Source organism: Piliocolobus tephrosceles, chromosome 2 (assembly GCF_002776525.5).
Source record: "Piliocolobus tephrosceles isolate RC106 chromosome 2, ASM277652v3, whole genome shotgun sequence".
NCBI lineage: Eukaryota > Metazoa > Chordata > Mammalia > Primates > Cercopithecidae > Piliocolobus > Piliocolobus tephrosceles.
The window spans coordinates 13,677,397-13,685,378 of record NC_045435.1 but is presented as its reverse complement, the minus strand read 5'-3'; the positions used below and the strand labels follow the sequence as shown (position 1 = coordinate 13,685,378).

Here is a 7,982-nt window from a genome sequence, read left to right as displayed (position 1 = left end):
TTGTTGTAATGGCGGTATAGTGGATTTAAAATTATGTCCACGAATTCCTTCAAACTCTCTCCTTCAAGAGGTGAAATTTAATTTTCACCTACGTGAGTATGGGCTGGATTAGGGACATACTTCTGATGAATGAAATAGGGCAAAAGTGGTGGCATGTCCCTACTGAGATTCAGTTATACAAAGACTGCATTTTCCATCCTGAGGAGGACGCTTGCTGGCTCTCTCTCCTGCTCAGAACACTTGCTTTGTGGGACTCCGTTTTTATGCTGTAAGACACGGTGAGGACTCCAATAAATAACCATGTAATTGAGCCTTCTTGGAAGTGGATCCTCTACCATTGGAGTCATAAGTGACTGCAGACCCAGGGAATAGCCGGCTCTGCAAACTCGTGTGGTACTCACAGCCAGAACTGCTGAGCTAAACAACCCCTGGATTTCTGACCCTCAGAAAATGTGTGAGATAATACATGCTTTAAGCTGCTAATGTCAGAAGTAATTTGTTATAAAGCAAGAGGTAACTAATATAATAGGACTGAAAATCTTTCAAGGCCTCTGCATTCTAAGTGCAACTCATTCAGTAGGGAAATTTACCCACCCATTTGAATGGCTCCCAAATTCATATCACTAGATGAGTGATCTCAACTAAGCTTTCACAATTTGTGTTGCTTTCCATTGGCCCAATTCACCCAGTACCACTTTCTGCTTCTTTGTGATCCTATTTTTGCCCAGGCTAGGAGAATGAGCAAAAATTTCATTACTGAGATTCTCTGCCATATACTTAGGTTCAGTCAATGGAAGACACCAGCAGAAAATCAGGGGGTAAAAAGAGGATGAGATTGGAGTATTCATTTCCTCTTTTGCCTGATTGTCGGAGATTCTGGCAGGGGCTGCATCTCACGATGACCACGTCTTCCCTCTGGCTTCCCCTCTTGGGTGACACCAGTTCTCATCCAGTTCATGAAGCACTGTTCATTCCCTTGCCCATTAAGGCCCAGGGATAAAATCAGCCTCGTACTGTTACTCATCTCTGGCTCCTTTGTCATTTGTTGCTGGTTCCCTGAATCCTGCCAACATCTCTGGAAATAGCTCATTTATTAAATCATTTTCCGTGAAATCTTCTCGTGTGCATCATCTACTTCCTGTTGTGATTCTGATAAGTAGAGTCCTTTGACATTCTTCACCTGAAAATCCCAAAGGTCATCAGGTCAATTTATCTAAAACTGGACTCAGGCTCAACCCCTAAACATGTTTAATTTCTACTGTCTATTTGAATTATTTATATAACCATATTGAACTGCCAGTATTTGATGATGCTTCTCCTATAAGATAACATGAAAATATTATATGATTCTAACTTAAAACCTGAAAGTTAACTGTTTTAGTCTGAGTTGCCCCTTAAAGCAGTAAAAAAGAAAGTAGTTTATTTGGGAGGTGATCCTAGGAAATATTGATAGAGAAATGGGGAGTGAAATCAGGTAAAGAAAGCAGGAGTAGAATGTTCCTTATTAAGCTTTATCCCACAGGAGTTTTAGCCCCTGAGGAAGTCTGAGAGATGGGATAGAACAAGACTCAGAGCTATTCCAACGAATGGGCAAGGAAACTAGATATTTATCTACCTGATCTCCCTCCATCGGTTTGAGGGATCCAGTGTCCAGACACATTATCTCTGGAACTTCTGATTTGCCCTTTATACCAGCAAAGTGTTCTCCATCAGCCAGGAAAAAACAAACAAACAAGAGCTGTCACACAAGGTTACAGGGGTTCCAACAAGTAGCCTTGGACCCTGAGGAGGTGCGTGCTATAGAGATACAGATACGCGCCAACTGCTGTACTGCCCCTGATTCCTCCCTCTCACTCATTCTCCTCATCTAGTCAATCACCAAGGTCTGGAAAATTTTTTTCCAAAAACGTTCCTGAATCCATTCCTTCTTATCTGTTTATATTTTTTCTATTGTGTGTTCACAAATTAACACACATTTAGTAACAATTTTTTAAATGCCACACGTTTGTCACCTCACAATTTCAGTGGGTCAGGAGCCCAGGCACAGCTTCACTGGGTTCTCTGCTCAGGGTCTCACAAGGCTGCAGTCAAGGGTTGGCCAAGCTGTGTTCCTTTCCTGAGCTCAGGGTCCACTTCCAAGTTTATATGGTTGTTGGCGAAATTTAGTTTCTTGCAGTTTTGTGTCTAAGGTTCCTGTTTCCTTGCTGTCTATCAGCCAGAAGGCTTTCCCATCTGCTAGAGGACACTGACAGGTGTTTTTTTTTTTTTTTTTTTTTTTTTTTTTTCTCCTCAAGGGCTTCTCTCAGGACCTCTTACAATATGTCAGATTACTAGCTCAAAGCCAGTGCATGGGAGTTTCTCACCCCAGTCTACTAATATGAGCCTTATGTAAATACATAATCAAAGGAATGATAGTTCATCACCTTTACCATGTTGTATTTATTTCTTCTGTTTAGATTGTCTGTCCACGCTCAAGGGGAGAAAAAATTACATGGGTGTAACTCTTTGTGGTTCTCCTTAGGGTGTGTCTGCCGTACTCACTAATAGTGTCCTATTTTCAGTAGCCTCATCTTTCAACTAAAATGCTAAAACAGCCATCTAACTGGATTTCCTTCTTCAAATATCATAATTTTCAAATCCACTGACCAAAAGCTGCCAGAGAAGTCTAACACAAATGGAAATCTAATTTTACACCTATAATCCCAAAGTATTTTGAAGGTTCCACTTCACTGTAATGAGCCTCAATTCCGCATCAGATAAACCAGGCTCTTCATAATCTAGACCCTGCCTGCATCTCAAGCTTTATCTCTCCTCATGTAGACTTTACTTACTAACAACAAAATGCAGGCAGTTTCTTGCACACACCACGCTGTTTTTCATTTTCTTGTATTTGCTTATCAGCTGCCGTCTCGACCTGGAATGCCTTTCTATCCTATTTGCTACTTAACTTGTGTAGCTTAGGAAAAGCACCAAGAAATCGATGAAGGCTCCCAAACTCACTTTAATCACCTTCATTTGTGGTATTATTATATCTAGATGTATCTTTATTATTGCATTTAACACCTTGTAGAAATTTTAATATTCCTATCCAATCTATTAGACGATGAGTTGCCTGAAGGTAGGAAGACTGTTTATCTTTGCATCCCATTGCACCTGGCACATATAGGTCCTCAACGTGTTGTTGTCAAATTAATAAATGGATAAGTAATTAATTGTCATGATAGATTAAGTCACAAACTGACTACCTGAGGCAACTGTAATAGCAAAATATGGTTGAATGATAACTAAAGTCATTAGGCATGGAAAAATATGATAAATATTAATTGCAATTTTCATTTAGATTGGTGTTGATTGAGCTTCAGTTGATTGTTTCAGAATCCTTCATCAGTGTTTATGAGACATCTCCCATGGGAAAAAGGATCTTCAGTGAAATAAGTAAATCCAATATATGCCATCTAATAAAGAAAAGATGAAGAAGGGATTAAGATCCAAGTCGGAAATGCCAGATGGATATCTGTATCTGATTTGTTGTTTCTCTTAGACCAGGACTAATTTTTGTCATCATGGCATTTTGCTAGGACTGGAGACACATGAGGTCTGTAGATGTCCTATAACAAGTGTACTAAGGCTTCCCAAGTTCATGAACCATGTCTCTTCAACCTTGACACCAATCTTAATAGAACAAGGCCACAATATATTTTTTGGTCTCTAATCCCTTGTTATCAATTGTTCAAATGCTTTGGCATAGAAAACAGGAGGGAGGCCATTCCTTTTTCCCCTGCTGGTTATATCCCTCCTAAAGTCATAATCCCTGTGACAATACCCAATTGCAGAGGGCATTGCTTTGATGAAGCTCTTTAACCACAATCCTTTTACATACTGTTTGTAATCTGCACAGCCATACAATTATTCAGCCTCCGTTTCTTTGAGGGCATATTTTCACACTTCAGGAGCTCTTCAAACTTACGATTCAGCTTCTCTGGTGTAAAGATGAAAAAAAAAAAAAAGCCTTCTCAACTGCTGTTTAAAATCATGCCACTGTTGACCCTAATCTCCTTCTAAAGCCCTAAAATATAAATTAGGCCTGTATTCATTGTGTCCCAAAGAGATTTCTTTTCTGGGACTAGCTCTCACTGCCGTGGGGCCTCCCCAGCAGTTCACAATGGCCATCTGGTTTTTGTGCCTTCCCAGATGGGCTCAGTCAGCACAGATTCCAGGGTCTAGGAAAAAGGAGAGGAAAGAGACATTTGGCACCCGACTACATTTTGCATTTACAATACAGGAAGAAATCTGCATCTCTTTTTCTCTCGGCTCCACCATCACCTGCATAAGTTATCTGTGCTCCTACTGAGCTGGCACTTTGGTAAACAGACCTCACTTTTTATGATTTCCTGATGAAAGAATATTTTGAGAGGTAAAAAATTAAGTGCGACGGATTCCTCATGTTTAAAAAAAAAATCTGTCTAAAAAAGTGTACATGGGTGCTTTAATTATTGGGAAATAGTAAGTTTGAATGACATGTTGTGTACTGCAATAGAAAAGTGAAAGAGTGAAGTTTTATTGTGCATTCTATTAAGTAGTATTAGAAAACTTATACAGGGTTTAAAATATGCCTGGCAATATGTTGATTGATTTTCATCAGGAAGAAAAACAGGTAAAATGGCCCTTTTAAGATAATGGCTATTTAAAAATCTCAGCAACTGTACATTTTATGGAAATTTTGAGAAAGTTGTACCTTGATATGCTATTGTAAATAATAATACTGCGAGTGTGCTCTGTACCCTTTCCCCAGTTTTCCCTAATGGGAACATTGTGAAACTATAGTATAATAGCACAACCATGCTATTATTAATGTTGATACAATCTGCTGATCTTAGATTTCTCCAAATACACTTTACTTATTTGTGGGTGTGGTGTTTAAGTCTGTGCATTATGTTACATGTGTAGATTCATGTATCTGCCACCATAATCAAGAAACTGAACAGTTTCATTACTAGATAATCAAGAAACTGAATAGTTTCATCATTACAGGATCCCTCCTGTTGCTCTGTTAGAACCACACCCACTGAAAACCTGCTATCCGTCCTTTCTGGCAACCACTAACGGGTCTTCCGTTTGTAAATTTTGTCATGTCAAAAATGTTATATAAATGGAATTATAAAGTATGTAATCTTTTAGATTGGCTTTTCTCACTCAGTATAATTCTCTGAAGATTCTTCCAAGCTGTTGCATATATCAATAGTTTGTTCTTTTTATTGCTGGTTATCTCATTCAATTTCTTCTAAGTGTCTAAATTAGTGTAAAGTTATCCATAGCATAGTTAATCTTTTAATAGCTGCAAGATTTATAATTATATCCTATATATTTTATTCCTGATATTTATTATTGCTTCATATTTCTGAGTCTTGCTAGAGATTTTAATGTTATTGATTGTTTTAAAGATTCTGCTTTCTGTTTCATTGGTTTTCCCTGCTCTTTACAATTTTAAATTTCATTGGTTTTTGCTTTCATCTTTAAGATTTCCTTTCTTCTGCTTTCTTTGTGTTAATTTTGTTCTTCTTTTTCTAATTTCTAGAGTAGAAAGTTAGGTAATTGATTTGAGAGGTTTTCTCTTTTCTGATGTAGGAATTTAGGGCTATAAGTTTTCCTCTCAGCAGTGCCTTGGCTGCACATTATGTATTTTGATAAATTGTGTTTTTGTTTTTATTAATTTGTATGTGTGTATTTTTAAATTTTTATTTTATCCAGGAAGTATTCAGAAATGGGTAGTTTAATTTTTATGTATTTAGAGATTTTACAGGTTTCTTTCTGTTATGGATTTTTGCTCACAGAACACAAACTCTACATTACTTCAGTTCTTTTAAATTTGCTGAGGTTTGTTTTATGGCCCAGGTTATTTTGGCAAATGTCCCATGGGTGCTTGAAATAAATATGTATATATTCTGCAGTTTTCAGGTGGATATTTTTATATATGTCAATTAGATCCTATTTTCTGAAAGGTGTTCAGATTTGCTTTATCTTTGCTAAATTTTCTGTCTAATATTTCTATCAGTAGCTTAGAGGGACACCTTGAAGTCCCAAACTATAACTGTACAAGTTTTATTTTTATTAATATTATTATTATAGTATAGTGACAGAGTAATTTTATTTTATTTATTAATTTAATTTTTAGATAGAATTTCGCTCCTGTTGCCCAGGTTGGAGTGCAATGGTGCCATCACAGCTCCCTGCAACCTCTACCTCCCAGGTTCAAGCTATTCTCCTACGTCAGCCTCCCAAGTAGCTGGGATTACAGGCATGCACCACCATGCCCAGCTAATTTTGTATTTTTAGTAGAGACAGGGTTTCTCCATGTTGGTCAGACTGGTCTCGAACTCCCAACCTCAGGTGATCTGCCTGCCTCGGCCTCCCAGAGTGCTAAGATTACAGGCGTGAGTCACTGCGCCCAGCCCTGAGTGATATCTTATCTCTAAAAATAAAAAATAAAAAAATTCCATATTTTTGCCAATATTCTCTTTGTTCTCCTTTTCTAATTTTCTCCCCATTCCAAAAAACTGAATCAACAAATATACTCTGTGATCTTAAAAACTGTTACAATCAAATCTTTTCTGTTAATTTTTTAGTAAAATATAATTTTGATTCTTGTGTAGTTATTAAAAAAAAGAAAAAAATTCTGGCCTGTGTAAGATTGCTGAGATTATTCAGCTACATATAGAAACCATTTACATATGGAAATTTGTTATTTTAAAAAACTTAACATGCCAAATTAAAATATTGCAAAAAATACTTACTAATTATGCCTCTAAATGCATTATCATTTAAATAGCAGTTAATAGTCCTAAAATGCTGGAGGACATACTTCATTCATTGCTAAATGTCAACAAATGATGTTAATTAAAATCTACTATCTTTAAGAAAGAATCAGAATGAAGCAAGAAATGTAAAAAAAGTGTTAATTGCTATCCTTTAAATGAATGAGAAAAGACTTGTGAAATTCTTCAGTTTAATGCTTTGGGACACTAGTACACTGAGTGACTTTCTGCAGGATTGCACCCTAAGCACAATAGGTTATACACCTTTCTGAGGCAGTTATACTCAAACATCAATTTCAACTTTAAAAGATAATTTATTGCATTAGTCTATTCTTATGCTACTATAAGGACATACCTGAGACTGGGTAATTTATAGAGGAAAGAGGTTTAATTAACTCACAGCTCAGCATGGCTGGACAGGCCTCAGGAAACTTACAGTCACGGCAGCAGGGGAAACCAACACATCCTTCTTCACATGGTGGCAGGAAGAAGAAGAACGAGAGCTGAGCGAAGGGGGAAGTTCCTTATAAAATCATCGGACCTTGTGAGAATTTACTCACTATCACGAGAACAGGATGGAGGAAACCAGCCCCATGATTCAGTTATCTCCACCCAGTCCCTCTCACGATATGTAGGAATTATGGGAACTACAATTCAAGATGAGATTTGTAGGGAGGACAGAACCAAACCATATCGTTTATCAAGACTATTCTTTCAGGGATCACTTTTATGCTTTGTTACTAGAAGTTTCTCTGAACATGTAACACACCAGAAACTATGGGAAAGGGGAGCAGAGTTGTCTCCTAAGCGTGAAGCCAGCTCTGTGTGTTGTGTTGCTGCAACTGACACTTGGTATTGATGATCATTCTTTCCCTCCCTCAGAAGAATAAGAGGGGAGGATGGAGTCTGAGAGGTAGTAATTATTTAAATTAACTAATTAATTTAATTTTATGCAGTTTATCAAGCAACAGTATGTAGAGGTTAATGTGCACATTTGTGTAGATGTTCTATAGAAGATACATCTTCCACAGTTTTTTACAGAAAACTGACATTTTTCTAAGGATTCACAATCAGTATTCCTTGGTTTACACAGTGTATACATCCAGTAATCAGATACATTACTTGAAATGTTTTTAAATGTTAACTTTCTTTGACATTTTAATATTTTAA

The 7,982-nt window shown here is 37.1% G+C and overlaps 1 non-coding gene across 1 annotated transcript; it reads left to right on the top strand.

Moving 5' to 3' along the window:
* The first annotated feature begins 7,514 nt into the window (after window positions 1-7,514).
* On the top strand, window positions 7,515-7,727 carry LOC111545173. The gene has a single exon (XR_002732360.1). It is a non-coding gene; the product is annotated as a small nucleolar RNA U3 (small nucleolar RNA).
* The last annotated feature ends 255 nt before the right edge of the window (window positions 7,728-7,982 follow it).